Source organism: Hyla sarda, chromosome 2, assembly GCF_029499605.1.
Source record: "Hyla sarda isolate aHylSar1 chromosome 2, aHylSar1.hap1, whole genome shotgun sequence".
In the NCBI taxonomy this organism is placed as follows: Eukaryota; Metazoa; Chordata; class Amphibia; order Anura; family Hylidae; genus Hyla; species Hyla sarda.
Window position 1 is genome coordinate 232,985,729 of NC_079190.1, and position 18,159 is coordinate 233,003,887.

At 44.7% G+C, this 18,159-nt stretch overlaps 1 protein-coding gene across 3 annotated transcripts in view; it reads left to right on the forward strand.

The window, feature by feature from the left end:
- Positions 1 to 11,317: 11,317 nt before the first annotated feature.
- Positions 11,318 to 18,159, forward strand: part of GALE (UDP-galactose-4-epimerase) — a 29,834-nt gene continuing 22,992 nt past the window's right edge. The window contains exon 1 of one of the 3 annotated variants that reach the window (XM_056556606.1): positions 11,318 to 11,488. The gene's annotated coding sequence lies outside the window, so the exon portion shown is untranslated. The remainder of the gene's footprint in view (positions 11,489 to 18,159) is intronic. The other 2 variants (XM_056556605.1, XM_056556604.1) reach the window with 2 other exon arrangements.

Genomic DNA, 18,159 nt, shown 5'->3' on the forward strand with positions numbered 1-18,159 from the left:
TTATCCCACCAGGAGAATCCTACTGGTACATAGGAACTCTGACTTTGGGGACTTAGCACACAAGGTACGGTACGAGGTACGGTAACGGGAAACCACAGTGGTTTTGCAACAATTGGAAGCTCTCTGTTTGGGAAGACATTGCATTATGGGCGCTCTCCCCAGCAGAGAGCGCCAAAAATGTCATAACCCATTTTTTATGTTTTTTTTTCCTTCTCGTTTCAGATCCGTGTATGCAGAGGATTAAGGCAGATTTTGTGGACTATGGCGATAAACTGGATTTTATTATTTTAATAAAATGGCTAACTAGGGCTGTGGGGGAGTGTTTTTTTAAATAAAATAATTTTTATCGTGTTTTTGTGGTTTTTTTTTTTTATTGAATTTTCACGCTTAGTAGTGGAAGCCGTCTTGGAAGCTGTTGCTGCTTGGTTGGTATCTGGCTGAGAATAAAAATAAGGGGAACCATATGCGTTTCTTTTTATTTATTATTTTATGAAAGAAAAGGTTCACCCTATTTTTATTCTCAGCCAGATACCAACCAAGCAGCAACAGCCTGATGTTACCAGGGTGGGCAAGGACCATTGTTACTGGCCCTCCCCAACCTAAATAACGTCAGCCTGTTACCGCCTAGACCCAGGAGTGACATTTATGACGCTCCGGGCCTGTTGGTACCGGCTCTTGGTACCAGAGTAATAATTGGGGGTTAGCGCTAGCTGTTTTTGTGGCTAACGCTAAGCCCCAGCTTAGTAATGGATTCCGTCAGTAAGATGGCTTCCACTACTAAGCCTGAAAATGTAATTTAAAAAAACGATACATTGGAAAAACTTTTTGATTTTAAAAAACACTCCCCCACAGCCCTTGTTAGCCATTTTATTAACCCCTTAACGACGAAGGATGTATATTTACATCCTCCGCCGTCTCCCGCGATATGCCGCGGGCTCACATATCGAGTCGGTCCCGGCGGCAATCAACGGCCGGGACCCGCGGCTAATACAGGACATCACCGATCGCGGTGATGCCCTGTATTAACCCTTCAGATGCTGACCGCCGCGTCTGAAGCGAAAGTGAAAGTATCCCGGCTGCTCAGTTGGGCTGTTCGGGACAGCAGTGGTGAAATCGCAGCGTCCCGAAAAGCTTACAGGACACTGGGAGGGCCCTCACCTGCCTCCTCGGTGTCCGATCGGCGAATGGCTGCTCCGTGTCTGAGATCCAGGCAGGAGCAGTCAATCGCCGATAACACTGATCACAGGCGTGTTAATACACGCCAGTGATCTGTGTAAAAGATCAGTGTGTGCAGTGTTATAGGTCCCTATGGAAGCTATAACACTGCAAAAAAAAAGTTGAAAAAAAGTGTTAATAAAGATCATTTAACCCCTTCCCTAATAAAAGTTTTAATCACCCCATTTTCCCATAAAAAAAATAAAACAGTCTAAATAAAAATAAACATATGTGGTATCGCCACGTGCTGAAACGAGAATTAAAAAAAAAACACAAAAAAAGGGTTAGGACATTTTTGGCGCTCTCCGCTGGGGAGAGTGCAAATAATGCAATGTCTTCCCAAACAGAGAGCCCCCAATTGTTGCAAAACTACAACTCCCAGTATTCTCAGACAGCCTTTGGCTGTCTGGGCATACTGGGCATGTTGTAGTTTAGCAACAGCTGGAGTCTCTCTGTCTGGGAGGACACTGCCAGAAGGGTCTGTTCACATTATACAAAATGTACAATGTGAACAGAGCCTCAGACTTATCACTAGGAGGAAGCTACACTGACCTGGCCGAGACAGGAGTGAGTGAGGTAAGTGGACCTAGTGTTCTATATACAGCTATCTATAGATAGCTGGATATTCTGTATACCGCCCAAAGGGGCTTTAGGAGCAGGGAGTCCTGTCAGTCTGGTGACAGGATTCCCAGCTCCTGTATAGTATACACGGATACACTACGTATCCCTATGTACTATACGGCCGACGGAGGTGAGTAGTGATGCTATACATCACTCCTCACCTCCTGAGGGTACATTCACACGTACACAGATTTGACGCGCAGGATTTTCTGCTGCAGATTTCAATGTAAACTAAATGACTGAGCGCAGCTTCTAATCTGCAGTTACAAATCCTGCGCATCAAATCTGTGCAGGATCCTGTATGTGTGAGCGTACCCTTACACTTTGTGGACCGAGCGCTCTGCATCCGACCCACAGAGTGGTACCCCGAAGGCAGTGAAAAAAACTGCCACAGGGGACAAAATTAGCTGTTTCCACACACCAGAAAAAATGCCAGAAAAACTGCCAAAACGCAGGAAAAAACTGTGGCAGTTTTTCTGGTGGTTTTTTTTAGGAGTAAAAAAAAAAAAAAACAAGTGGAAACTTAGCCTCAGTCTCTCAGTTTACATAACGATAGTTAAGGTCCCCCATTTGCTTTCTTGTTTATTTGTTCAGTAATTGATCTTATGCCTTTTCCATTATAATTTATTTTATTTTTATCTCCATATATTTCTACCCATAATGGGGGAGATTTATCAAAATCTGTGCAGAGGAAAATTTGTCCAGTTCTCCATAGCAACCAATCAGCTCACTTCTTTCATTTTTAAAAAGGCCTCTGCAAAATGAAAGAAACAATCTGATTGGTTGCTATGGGCAACTTTTCCTCTGGACAGGTTTTGATAAATCTCCCCCAATGACTCCACATTATTGTTTCCCTCCCATATATCCTCCCGCAGTGCGGCCTTCAGACAGGACTTTACAAACTCCTCCCCCTTTCCATTTTGTCCGATCCTTCCTGAATAGACTATAACGCTGTATGTTTACCGTCCAGTCACAGCTATCGTCCAACCAAGTCTCTGTTATAGACACTATGGCACTGATTTACTAATGTGAACCCGACTAGTTTTCTCGTTTTTTTTTTGTCGCATTTGTGTCTGCGACATGTCGCAGATATCGTGCGACAGTCTGCGACCATTTTCCCCAATTAACCCGACTTGGATTGTCCAGAACCTGAAAAAGGGGCGTAACCCGACATTTATAACAATTCCCACTGATTTATCAAAATTTGCAACCCGAAATTGAGGGTTTTCAGGGTATTTTTTTCAGTTGGAAAATGACCATCAGGAATGCTTATCCATTTATGCAAAGTATTTCAGTAGAAATAAATTACATTTTGGTTTGCTTTTTTCAACTATTTCTTTAATTTTCAACTTGCATATGTCAAACTTTTCATTGTTTTTCAGTTCACCTATTAACTTTATAAAAAATAAAAAAAAATCTTATATAGGAACAAATATGCATATTACATTATATTACAATTAATATTGGAGTACAATTAATTGGTGTCAAAATATTGATTGGTCAGCTGTTGCCTTAACATCTGACCAGCATTAAATGCTTCTCTTCAGCAGTAAATCTTTTCTTCCGACCTTGAGAGTCTTCTTCATTATCATCAGGATCATCAAATTCCCCCATTTCGGCCGAAATATTAGGTGCAGTTTGGGGGACATTTTCAGGGGCCACAACAACAGCAGGAACAGCAAAGTTAGGGGTAATTTCAGCAGTGGAACAGGACGGCAGATTAACATTTTCTGCTAAAGGACCCTCTTCCTGTGGGAAATATGTATTGAGGAAAACTGCAAAGGCAGACGAAATTTTATCCTTTTGACTGGCCATTGTGACACTACTTATTCAAAGTTTCTCATCACAAACTCCCGCGCATGAATGTGGTTTAAAATGAACCCTTAGCATGCTTGAAACCCATTGCGACAAAATGACGCACATGCGACAAAAAACGCACATGCGACATGCCATCTGCGACACAATGATAAATACCTACGGGAAAACACATTCGGATTGCAAGGGAAAAGATAAATGCAACCCGAATTTCTTTGTAAATGAGGGCCTATGTCATAATTTTCCTCAGACATTATCAGTTCCAGTTCCTCTGTTTTATTGGTCAGACTTCTGGCATTAGTCATCATGCAATTCAATGGTGTATGTTTTTTATCCTATGAAGCCTATCCCTATTAACTATTCTAACCCCTCCTTCCACTCCACCCTCAAGTACATTAATAAGCCCCACCTCTCTATCTACACTATCTTCCCCCTCTACGTTGTAGGTTCCCTCCCCCCCCCCCCAGTCCCTAGTTTAAACACTCCTTCACCCTTCTAGCCATCTTTTCCCCCAAGCACAGCTGCACCCTCCCCATTGAGGTGCAGCCCTTCCATACAGTAGAGCCGGTATCTGACAGCGAAGTCGGCCCAGTTCTCCATGAACCCAAACCCCTCCTTCCTACACCAGCTTCTGAGCCACTTGTTTACCTCCCTAATCTCCCGCTGCCTCTCTGGTGTGGCTTGTGGTACAGGTATTACCTTGGAGGTCCTTGTCTTAAGCTTGTCGCCTAAGTCCCTGAAATTGTTTTTAAGGACACTCCACCTAACTCTTACTTTGTCATTAGTGCTAATATGTACCATGACTGCTGGGTCCTCTCCAGCCCCACCCAGCAACCTGTCAACCGTTCCGCGATGTGCCGAACTTGAGTGCCAGGAAGACAATACACTGTTCGGTGATCCCAGTCTTTGTTACAGATCGCCCTGTCTCTCCCCCTAATAATTGAGTCCCCCACTACCAGTACCTGTCTGGCCTGCCCTGCACTCCTCCTTACTGGAGCAGACACCCCCTGGTGGTCAGAGGCAGAGTCCTGCTGCAGTACTGCTGGCTCTGAAATGGCATCCCCCTCATCTGCCAACCGGGAAAACATATTATGCCAGTTCAGGACTAGCCTCCCTGACACTTTTTCCTCTATCCTGTTTTTTTCAAAGAGTATCTGCCACCAAGTGATGATGAATAATTGTCTTCTCTGTGTGTTCCCCTCTTCACCGAGTCCACAGCACTTTTTGTTTTTTAATTTCGCCCATTATTTCTCTAGTTATGCCTTTATAAAGTCTGCTCACGGTCTCTCTGCTTTTGTTGCTGCAGGGGGGGGGGGGGGCGTTACCCGGCAGGCGTGATGTCACCTGAAGCCTGCGTAGTAACCTTTCCGCCCTTCCCTGTTCTGTGCTGCGCTCGGGAGCACACATAGAACAGGGAGCCAATCACAGCAGGCAGACTGTGAGTCCCCTCCTCTCTGTTATGCACATCGCGAAGCATACAGAGAGAAGGGACATCGGAGCTGTGAGTAATATTAGACCTCTCAGAGCAGATAACTGTGCCACACTCCTATCATTCCTGTCGCCTAGGACCATCAGTGCAGCAGTGAGCAGTGACAGCCATGCAAAGCCTATCTGAGGGGCGGGGACAAGAGGCAGGGGGGCGTTGGGTATTTTTGTGTTCAGAGAGCCCTGTGCATGCTGCGCACAGCGCTCGCTCCTGCTTGCACGATTGACAGACAGGGAGCAAGAGATGTGCAGAGCGGCGCCCATGTCACGCCCCACCCGCACTTCCGGAAATCGGAGCAGTGCCAGTCCGACACAAGTCCGGAGGCTATGCAGGGCCTGCCGAACACCATAGAAGAGAGACCCCTAGTGGCCACGTTTAATACAGTAAAAAAAAAAAAAAGCTGGAAATTTTTTGTTTTGTTTCTTTTTATAATGAAGATATATGGCAAATAGGCTTCAATTTTCATAAGGAATACAATATCAAAAGTTTTACTTGATGACAGGTACTCTTTAACTGTAACCCATCTAGCTGCCCGACTGTCTTGCACCTCCGTCCCACTATCCTCCCCCCACCTCTACCCCAGAAATGACTTGCTCAGTGAGCAGGAGACTCCTCTCCAAGTCGTCAATATGTCTCAGTGTTGCCATTTGCTCCTCTAGATCAAGGATCTGGGCTTCCAAATTTACAACTCGCACACATCTTACACAACAATATGCACCCTCAAACTGCTGTTCAAGGATTGCATACATTGTGCAAGATGAACACTGGACTGCCTTTCCCAACATGGAGGCCATCTTAGTTTTGGGGATTGCACAAATAACAGTCAAAAACAATATATTTCAATTAAGCTCCCTGAATTTAAAGTCCCTTAATTTTAAGTCCCCCCCCCCTTTTATACTCCCCACCTACTTGTATGAATCACACACTCGCAAGCTCAGACAATCGCTTAGTGTATTTGCATTTAAAGATACCAAAAACCCCCTCTCTCTTGCACTGCTTGGAAGTGAATGAGAGAGAAATGAGTGCATAACCGGTAGTTTTTTCTGGAGATTAAGCAGAACTAGTGATAACTCAGGATAGGGGAGATGAAAAAATGCCCATTGAAATGAATAGGATCCGGGATCTGTTAACCTCAGTTTAATTTTAGTTTCTCAAATTCTTTAACAGAACTGAGTGATGGAAATAAAAAACACAAATGTGAACCCAGCCTTAGTAATACATTGCTTGCAGATTTTATTGCAGTATTTGACCTCCTCCTATTGACGACACTAGAGACCATCTATAACAAACCTGCAACAGAATTGATCAAGGTACAGAATTAGGAATTTCAATGCGGAACAAAATCTACAGAAGGTCGGTTGGATTTGTAAAACCACATTCACATGCAAATCTGCCTAGTGGGAACTTTCCTTAACCCCTTAAGGACCGCGTTTTTCTGTTTTTGCACTTTCGTTTTTTCCTCCCTACCTTTTAAAAATCATAACCCTTTCAATTTTAAAAATCCATATGAGGGCTTATTTTTTGCGCCACCAATTCTACTTTGTAATGACATCAGTCATTTTACCCAAAAATCTACGGCGAAACGGAAAAAAAAAATCACTGTGCGACAAAATTGAAGAAAAATCACAATTTTGTCAATTTCCATTTCTACGCCGTACATTTATTCTGTAGGTCCATACGATTAAAATGATACCCTACTTATATAGGTTTGATTTTGTCGTACTTTTGGAAAAAATCATAACTACATGCACGAAAATTAATACATTTAAAATTGTCATCTTCTGACCCCTATAATTTATTTTTTTTTCCATGTACGGGGTAGTATGAGGGCTAATTTTTTGCGCCATGATCTGAAGCTTTTAGCGGTACCATTTATGTATTGATCAGACTTTTTGATCACTTTTTATTGATTTTTTTTCATGATATAAAAAGTGACCAAAAATACGCTATTTTGGACTTTGGAATTTTTTTCCGCATACGCCATTGACCGTGCGGTTTAATTAACGATATATTTTTATAATTCGGACATTTCCGTGCGTGGCGATACCACATATGTTTCTTTTTATTTACACAGTTTTTTTTTTTAATGGGAAAAGGGGGGTGATTCAAACTTTTATTAGGGAAGGGGTTAAATCAGGGGTCTCAAACTCCCGGCCCACGGAACGAAAATTTGTGGCCCGCACCAGGGATGTGTGATTTGTAATGCCCGATGCCCTGGACATGCAGTTCTGGGCGCCGGGCAGGTAACTTCTTTAGGCCTTTAGCCCTGCTTCGGGCAAGCAGCGCTGAATGCCGGAAGGCTTCACTTACCCCACCCTCCTCCTCCCGGTCTCCGGTTGGCCGGCCCGAGTCTGATGATGACGTCGCGCATGTGACGTCCCTCTGCAGACCCGCACAGCAGGACGTCAGTGACATCACTCGTCAGGCCGCCGCCGGAGAGAAGCGCAGCGAAGGACAGGTAAGTGTGTCTATGTGTGTGTGCATGTGTCTGTGTGTGCAAGTGTGGGTGTCTGTGTGTGTGTGTGTGTGTGAGTGTCGGGGGGGGGGGGGGCGACAATGCTACCAAATGTGGAGAGCCTGCTACTACCTAATGTGAGGAACCTGCTACTACCTAATGTGGGGAGCCTGCTACTACCTAATGTGGGGAACCAGCTACTACCTAATGTGGGGAGCCTGCTACTATCTAATGTGGGGAACCTGCTACTACCTAATGTGGGGAGCCGGCTACTACCTAATGTGGGGAACCTGCTACTACCTAATGTGGGGAACCAGCTACTACCTAATGTGGGAAGCCTGTTACTACCTAATGTGGGGAACCTGCTACTACCTAATGTGGGGAACCTGCTTTTACCTAATGTGGGGAACCTGCTTCTACCTAATGTGGGGATCCTGCTGCCTATCTAATGTGGGGAACCTGCTGCCTACCTAAGGTGGGGAACCTGCTGCCTACCTAATGTGGGGAACCCCCAGAAGTAGCACCCCCATCATCCGTCAGCTCATGCTATTACCACACAGGGGTAGGGGGAATGGGGGGGGTTGCTGGTGGATGATGGGGGTGTTTCTGGTGGAGGATGAGGGGCGCATGATGGGGTCATTGTATGTGGGGGTGCATGATGGGGTCATTATATGTGAGGGGCGCATGATGGGGACATTATATGTGAGGGGCACATGATGGGGGCATATGTGAGGGGCGCATGATGGGGGCATTATATGTGAGGGGCGCATGATGGGGGCATTAAATGTAAGGGACGCATGCGGCCCCGCCTCACCCAGCTGCTACCTCCAGTGGCCCACGGAAAATTTGAGTTTGAGACCCCTGGGTTAAATGATCTTTATTCACTTTTTTTTCCCCACTTTTTTTGCTGTGTTATAGCTCCCATTGATCAATGGTTTCTCATAGGAAACCATTGATCAATGATTCTCCCACTTGACTGCTCATGCCTGGATGTCAGGCACTGAGCAGTCATTCGGGGATCGGACAGCGAGGAGACAGGCTGTCCTGTAAGCTGTTCGGGATGCCGCGATTTAATCGCGGCGATCACAAACAGCCCCCTGAGCTAACCGGCAATGGCTTACTTTCACTTTAGACGTGGAGTTCAACTTTGAACGCCGCATCTAAAGGGTTAATAGCGCGCAGCACCGCGATCGGTTCCACGCGCTATTAGCCATGGGTCCCGGCCGTTGCTAGGTGCCGGGCCCGACCTGCTATGACGCGTTATAGACAGGGAGCGGGCTAATCCCGAGCATAGACGTCCATGGTCGTTATCAGGTTAAAGGGGTTATCCACCATAAGGTGATTTTAGTACGTACCTGGCAGGCAGTAATGGGAATGCACTCAGACCCCCGCAATCAGCTACTTATCCCCTATCCAGGGCCGGATCATCATTGGCGCTCATGGAGTGCCTGCTCCAGGCCCTGTGCCCGCAGGGGGCCCCCGTCACATTAGGGATAGCCCTGGGTCCCGAAAAATCTTTTCGGGACACAAGGATGCCCCGGTTACCTCTCTGTGGCCCCACGCTAACTTTAAAAATGCAGGAGGACGCGTGCGCATGGTAAGTGACCAGCGGCATGTCATCTTCAGTGTTCCGACCACCACTCCTCTGGCCATAGCAGTAGATGTGGGGGAACTATACTGCACCTTAATGTGGGGGAACTATACTGCACCTAGTGTGGGGAACTATACTGCACCTAATGTGGGGGAACTATACTGTACCTAATGTGGAGAAACTATACTGCACCTAATGGGGAACTATACTGAACCTATTGTGGGGGAACTGTACTGCACCTAATGTGGGGACAATACTGCATCTAATGTGGGGAATTATAATGCACCTGTGGGGGAACTATACTGTACCTAATTTGGGGGAACTATTATGCACCTAATGTGGGGGAACTACGGTATACTGCACCTAATGTGGGGGAACTGTACTGCACCTAATGTGGGGACTATACTGCACCAAATGTGGGGAACTATACTGCACCAAATGTGGGGAACTATACTGCACCAAATGTGGGGGAACTATACTGCACACCTAATGTGGGGGAACTGTACTGCACACCTAATGTGGGGGAACTATACTGCACCTAATGTGGGGGAACTGTACTGCACCTAATGTGGGGGAACTGTACTGCACACCTAATGTGGGGGAACTGTACTGCACACCTAATGTGGGGGAACTGTACTGCACACCTAATGTGGGGGAACTGTACTGCACACCTAATGTGGGGGAACTATACTGCACCTAATGTGGGGGAACTATACTGCACCTAATGTGGGGGAACTATACTGCACCTAATGTGGGGGAACTAAACTGCACCTAATGTGGGGGAACTGTACTGCACCTAATGTGGGGGAACCGTACTGCACCTAATGTGGGGGAACCGTACTGCACCTAATGTGGGGGAACCGTACTGCACCTAATGTGGGGGAACAGTACTGCACCTAATGTGGGGGAACCGTACTGCACCTAATGTTGGGGAACCGTACTGCACCTAATGTGGGGGACTATACTGCAGCTAATGTGGGGAACTATACTGCACCTAATGTGGGGGAACTATACTGCCAATCTAATGTGGGGAACTATAATGCACCTAATGTGGGGGACTATACTGCCAACCTAATGTGGGGAACTATACTGCACCAAATGTGGGTAAACTATACTGCACCTAATGTGGGGGAGCTATACTGCACCTAATGTGGGGAAACTGTACTGCACACCTAATGTGGGGGAACTGTACTGCACACCTAATGTGGGGAACTATACTGCACACCTAATGTGGGGGAACTGTACTGCACACCTAATGTGGGGAACTATACTGCACACCTAATGTGGGGGAACTGTACTGCACACCTAATGTGGGGAAACTGTACTGCACCTAATGTGGGGGAACTATACTGCACCTACTGTGGGGGAACTGTACTGCACCTAATGTGGGGGAACTGTACTGCACACCTAATGTGGGGGAACTATACTGCACCTAATATAGGGGAACTGTACTGCACACCTAATGTGGGGGAACTGTACTGCACACCTAATGTGGGGGAACTGTACTGCACACCTAATATGGGGGAACTGTAATGCACACCTAATATGGGGGAACTGTACTGCACACCTAATATGGGGGAACTGTACTGCACACCTAATATGGGGGAACTGTACTGCACACCTAATGTACGGGGACTTGTACTGCACACCTAATGTACGGGGAACTACAACCTAATCTGGGGGAGCTATACTGCACCTAATGAAGTGCTCGGTCTTCCAGGCAGCTGTAATCTGGCCCTGCCCCTATCCTGTGGATTTCTGGAGTACTCCTTTAAGGTAATGCCATCAAACTGCAACAGAGGTATAACCTGGACTCCATTGCATGTATACAACTACAACTCCCAGCGTCTGCCTTTGATGTGCCCTTGCATTGCAGGACAAATGGACTTAACACTGTTAGTTTGCTCGACATTCTATCACATCACAACTCCCACAAAACACCGACGTCTTTCAGATAAACTGAGCCGGATCCCTGATCCCCACAGCCCGCCAGATACTTCTAAGTGGATCAGTTCCGGCTCCCCCAGCTCGTGGACGCAGGCGGATGACGCCGCAGCAGAACGTGTAAGTTCCACGTCGTCAAGATGTATGAATGGGAGGCGGGACTAGGATTCTGGGGGCGGGGCTATGTATACCCGGAACTGTGTGATCAGGTCTGTATTTTCATGGTTAGCTCCGCCCACCCCGGTGAAGCCGGCCAATGGCTAGCCTCCATCTCTACACCACAGGTTAGGGAAGTCACGGCAGCAGCTGAGGGGAGTCAGTCATCTGGCACCTGGGTCCGGGATCACAGCGCACAGGTAAAGTGAGGGGGGTGTATCCTCGCGTGTGTCCGGCTCCTTCCGTACTACATAGAGGGCAGTCTATCAAGGATCCATGTCAGGGGGATAACCCAATGTATGATGGCTGCTAATGTACATCACATGTTTAGTCTGAAGTAATGCGAGGACCAAGCTATGGCAGAGACCACTGCAGACTGACCAGCCAAGACTGTACCCCCTATAGAGCTGTATTCATACACACCCGAGCAGTACATACTGTAGCTGTCACAGAGAGAGTGCTTAGTAATGGATACACTGTAGCTGTCACAGAGAGAGTGCTTAGTAATGGATACACTGTAGCTGTCACAGAGAGAGTGTTTAGTAATGGATACACTGTAGCTGTCACATAGAGAGTGTTTAGTAATGGATACACTGTAGCTGTCGCATAGAGAGTGTTTAGTAATGGATACACTGTAGCTGTCACAGAGAGAGTGCTTAGTAATGGATACACTGTAGCTGTCACAGAGAGAGTGCTTAGTAATGGATACACTGTAGCTGTCACAGAGAGAGTGTTTAGTAATGGATACACTGTAGCTGTCACAGAGAGAGTGCTTAGTAATGGATACACTGTAGCTGTCACAGAGAGAGTGCTTAGTAATGGATACACTGTAGCTGTCACAGAGAGAGTGTTTAGTGATGGATACACTGTAGCTGTCACAGAGAGTGTTTAGTAATGGATACACTGTAGCTGTCACATAGAGAGTGCTTAGTAATGGATACACTGTAGCTGTCACAGAGAGAGTGCTTAGTGATGGATACATAGTAGCTGTCACATAGAGAGTGCTTAGTAATGGATACACTGTAGCTGTCACAGAGAGAGTGTTTAGTAATGGATACACTGTAGCTGTCGCATAGAGAGTGTTTAGTAATGGATACACTGTAGCTGTCGCAGAGAGAGTGTTTAGTAATGGATACACTGTAGCTGTCACAGAGAGAGTGTTTAGTAATGGATACACTGTAGCTGTCACATAGAGAGTGTTTAGTAATGGATACACTGTAGCTGTCACATAGAGAGTGTTTAGTAATGGATACACTGTAGCTGTCACAGAGAGAGTGCTTAGTAATGGATACACTGTAGCTGTCACAGAGAGAGTGCTTAGTAATGGATACACTGTAGCTGTCACAGAGAGAGTGCTTAGTAATGGATACACTGTAGCTGTCACAGAGAGAGTGCTTAGTAATGGATACACTGTAGCTGTCACAGAGAGAGTGTTTAGTAATGGATACACTGTAGCTGTCACATAGAGAGTGTTTAGTAATGGATACACTGTAGCTGTCGCATAGAGAGTGTTTAGTAATGGATACACTGTAGCTGTCACAGAGAGAGTGTTTAGTAATGGATACACTGTAGCTGTCACAGAGAGAGTGCTTAGTAATGGATACACTGTAGCTGTCACAGAGAGAGTGTTTAGTAATGGATACACTGTAGCTGTCACATAGAGAGTGTTTAGTAATGGATACACTGTAGCTGTCGCATAGAGAGTGTTTAGTAATGGATACACTGTAGCTGTCACAGAGAGAGTGCTTAGTAATGGATACACTGTAGCTGTCACAGAGAGAGTGCTTAGTAATGGATACACTGTAGCTGTCACAGAGAGAGTGCTTAGTAATGGATACACTGTAGCTGTCACAGAGAGAGTGTTTAGTAATGGATACACTGTAGCTGTCACAGAGAGAGTGCTTAGTAATGGATACACTGTAGCTGTCACAGAGAGAGTGCTTAGTAATGGATACACTGTAGCTGTCACAGAGAGAGTGTTTAGTGATGGATACACTGTAGCTGTCACAGAGAGTGTTTAGTAATGGATACACTGTAGCTGTCACATAGAGAGTGCTTAGTAATGGATACACTGTAGCTGTCACAGAGAGAGTGCTTAGTGATGGATACATAGTAGCTGTCACATAGAGAGTGCTTAGTAATGGATACACTGTAGCTGTCACAGAGAGAGTGTTTAGTAATGGATACACTGTAGCTGTCGCATAGAGAGTGTTTAGTAATGGATACACTGTAGCTGTCGCAGAGAGAGTGTTTAGTAATGGATACACTGTGTAGCTGTCACAGAGAGAGTGTTTAGTAATGGATACACTGTAGCTGTCACATAGAGAGTGTTTAGTAATGGATACACTGTAGCTGTCACATAGAGAGTGTTTAGTAATGGATACACTGTAGCTGTCACATAGAGAGTGTTTAGTAATGGATACACTGTAGCTGTCACATAGAGAGTGTTTAGTAATGGATACACTGTAGCTGTCACAGAGAGAGTGTTTAGTAATGGATACAATGTAGCTGTAATGGATACACTGTAGCTGTCACATAGAGACTGTTTAGTAATGGATACACTGTAGCAGTCACATAGACTGTTTAGTAATGGATACACTGTAGCAGTCACAGAGAGAGTGTTTAGTGATGGATACACTGTAGCTGTCGCATAGAGAGTGTTTAGTGATGGATACACTGTAGCTGTCACAGAGAGAGTGCTTAGTAATGGATACACTGTAGCTGTCGCATAGAGAGTGTTTAGTAATGGATACACTGTAGCTGTCACATAGAGACTGTTTAGTAATGGATACACTGTAGCAGTCACATAGAGACTGTTTAGTAATGGATACACTGTAGCAGTCACAGAGAGAGTGTTTAGTGATGGATACACTGTAGCTGTCGCATAGAGAGTGTTTAGTGATGGATACACTGTAGCTGTCACATAGAGACTGTTTAGTAATGGATACACTGTAGCAGTCACATAGAGACTGTTTAGTAATGGATACACTGTAGCAGTCACAGAGAGAGTGTTTAGTGATGGATACACTGTAGCTGTCACATAGAGAGTGCTTAGTAATGGATACACTGTAGCTGTCGCATAGAGAGTGTTTAGTGATGGATACACTGTAGCTGTCGCATAGAGAGTGTTTAGTGATGGATACACTGTAGCTGTCGCATAGAGTGTTTAGTGATGGATACACTGTAGCTGTCACATAGAGAGTGCTTAGTGATGGATACACTGTAGCTGTCACAGAGAGACTGTTTAGTAATGGATACACTGTAGCTGTCACATAGAGAGTGTTTAGTAATGGATACACTGTAGCTGTCACAGAGAGAGTGTTTAGTAATGGATACAATGTAGCTGTAACAGAGAGACTGTTTAGTAATGGATACATTGTAGCTGTCACATAGAGACTGTTTAGTAATGGATACATTGTAGCTGTCACATAGAGACTGTTTAGTAATGGATACACTGTAGCAGTCACAGAGAGAGTGTTTAGTGATGGATACACTGTAGCTGTCGCATAGAGAGTGTTTAGTAATGGATACACTGTAGCTGTCACATAGAGACTGTTTAGTAATGGATACACTGTAGCAGTCACATAGACTGTTTAGTAATGGATACACTGTAGCAGTCACAGAGAGAGTGTTTAGTGATGGATACACTGTAGCTGTCGCATAGAGAGTGTTTAGTGATGGATACACTGTAGCTGTCACAGAGAGAGTGCTTAGTAATGGATACACTGTAGCTGTCGCATAGAGAGTGTTTAGTAATGGATACACTGTAGCTGTCACATAGAGACTGTTTAGTAATGGATACACTGTAGCAGTCACATAGAGACTGTTTAGTAATGGATACACTGTAGCAGTCACAGAGAGAGTGTTTAGTGATGGATACACTGTAGCTGTCGCATAGAGAGTGTTTAGTGATGGATACACTGTAGCTGTCACATAGAGACTGTTTAGTAATGGATACACTGTAGCAGTCACATAGAGACTGTTTAGTAATGGATACACTGTAGCAGTCACAGAGAGAGTGTTTAGTGATGGATACACTGTAGCTGTCACATAGAGAGTGCTTAGTAATGGATACACTGTAGCTGTCGCATAGAGAGTGTTTAGTGATGGATACACTGTAGCTGTCGCATAGAGAGTGTTTAGTGATGGATACACTGTAGCTGTCGCATAGAGAGTGTTTAGTGATGGATACACTGTAGCTGTCGCATAGAGTGTTTAGTGATGGATACACTGTAGCTGTCACATAGAGAGTGCTTAGTGATGGATACACTGTAGCTGTCACAGAGAGACTGTTTAGTAATGGATACACTGTAGCTGTCACATAGAGAGTGCTTAGTAATGGATACACTGTAGCTGTCACAGAGACTGTTTAGTAATGGATACACTGTAGCTGTCACAGAGAGAGTGCTTAGTGATGGATACATAGTAGCTGTCACATAGAGAGTGCTTAGTAATGGATACACTGTAGCTGTCACATAGAGAGTGTTTAGTAATGGATACACTGTAGCTGTCACAGAGAGAGTGCTTAGTAATGGATACACTGTAGCTGTCTCAGAGAGAGTGTTTAGTAATATTGCCCATTTTTGTATATCACTATGGGGGAGACTTATCAAAACCTGTGTAGTGGAAAAATGGACTAGTTGCCCATAGCAACCAATCAGATTACTTCTTTCATTTTGCAGAGGCCTTGCTAAAAATGAAAGAAGTGAGCTAATTGGTTGCTATGAGCATCTTTTCCTTTGGACAGGTTTTGATAAATCTCCCCCTATGATCCTGTCAGTTAGGCTAAGTTTCCACTTGTTTTTTTCCATCAGTTTTTGGATAGCTGCCACTGCAGTTATTGAGCCAAAGTCAGAAGTGGATCCATAAGGGAGGAGGAGTATAAGTTCTTCCTTTATATGTCCTATTCCTTTTGAATACATTTCTGGCTTTGGCTAAAAAACTGCAATGGCAGATATCCAAAAACTGCCAGAAAAAAAACATGTGGAAACTGAGCCTTAAGGTCATCAGACCCATGGTTGGACCAGGACTTTGGGGGAGATTTATCAAAACCTGTCCAGAGGAAAAGTTGCTGAGTTGCCCATAGCAACCAATCAGATCTCTTCTCTCATTTTTTGATAAGGCCTCTAAAAAATGAAAGACGAGATCTGATTGGTTGCTATGGGCAACTCTGCAACTTTTCCTCTGGACAGGTTTTGATAAATCTCCCCCTTTAAGTGTACGACCAAAGTTAAACTCCCACCTGATAATCAGACTGGGCGTGTAGAAAATCTGTTAGTGTAGCTCTGTCGCCAAGGCAACCGTACAACACCCAGCAAGTTCTGTGCACAAGTCCTAATAATTAGAAATAGGCTGGTGCATGACACTTGCTGGATGTCCTACAGTTGCCTTGCCCCAGTATAGACTTGGTTACTCCATGGCCGATCTGAAATTCGGGCGGGAGTATAACTATGGACATATACTTTAAAGCTGTAATATAGAGCCAAAAATGTTGCCTTATCATGTGTTCATGGTGAATTTCATATGGCTGCAGTATTTTGTATCAATTAAAACCAGGAGTGGTGATCAAAATTCTGACTGAAGATGGTTTAACACTGTACACTTCAAATGGTCCGCTGTCTGATTCCAACCATGTTGAGGGGTCTGTAGAAGGACTTTTGCATCCCTGTCTGAGTTTTCCTTTAACTATACCAACTGAAGGGGTTATTCCTAGATTAAAAAGGTATTCCTTATCCACAGGGATAGTTGTTAGTTAGTTTTTTTTTGTCCCTGCCTATTGCTCATCTATCTCTAACCTCCTCCCTGCCTTTATTTATTATTATTATTATTATTTTTACATATTAAAAATGCCTTTTGTCTGCCTGGTAGTGTGCTCACTACCAGGCAGACTTCCCCAGCAGGCACAACGTCACTAATGCCGGCTGGGGGGGCACACTTCCGCCTTTAGTTCACCTATTCAGTGTACCTCCAGCTGTTTCCCCACTACAACTCCCAGCTTGCCCTGACATCTATTGGCTGTCAGGGCATGCTGGGAGTTGTAGTGGGGAAACAACTGGAGGCATACTGTATAGGTGAACACCGTATCTGTGATTGCCGCACATCCCGCTCCTGCCGCGCAGCCCGCACCCCACTGCGCCGCTCAAACCACTCCCCCCTCTCTTCCTAAATTATAGAAACCAGTGAGCTCCAGAGATTGGTTTAAGCTTTGTGCTCTAGCATAGACACTTTTTAAGTGCCCTATTACATGGTGTAGCTTTGCGCAAAAAAAATCTAAATTTAATTTGTGCCAAACTTTAAACACTTTACGTAGACAACTTTGAAAGATGTTCTACCGAAAATTGCGCAAAAAATGCAATTGCTCAAAATTTTCAGGGATATTTAGAACATTGAAGAGGGGAAAAGCCAATGATAAATGTCCCCCCGTGTCTCTTTTGAAATTCCAAACATTTCTGGTTACTGAAATGAGCACTTTCACTTAAAAAAACTTTTAACACATTGTAGAGAAGTTTGGATCGGTCGGAGTCTGAGTATTCACACTACGACCAATAGCTAGATCAAGCTGAGAGAAGAGTGTGCATAGCGACACAAACTTACAGTGTACCTCTATGGGATTTTTTTCCTCGGCTCATTCTTACAATTGGTTGAGATCTGAACGCTTAGACCCCGAGTCTTTAGGATATGTCAAAAGTTTATTGAAGGAGCTTGGGTAACCATTTAGTCATCATTACAAATAAATTACAATCATACATAGCATGACAGTACAATATACAGCACAGGTTCCCTACGCTATACACTATACCACATGCTGCACTAACATTCCGCTCCATCACTCATTATCAAAGAAACAAAGTAAAAAAAAAAAAAAAAAAAAAAAAC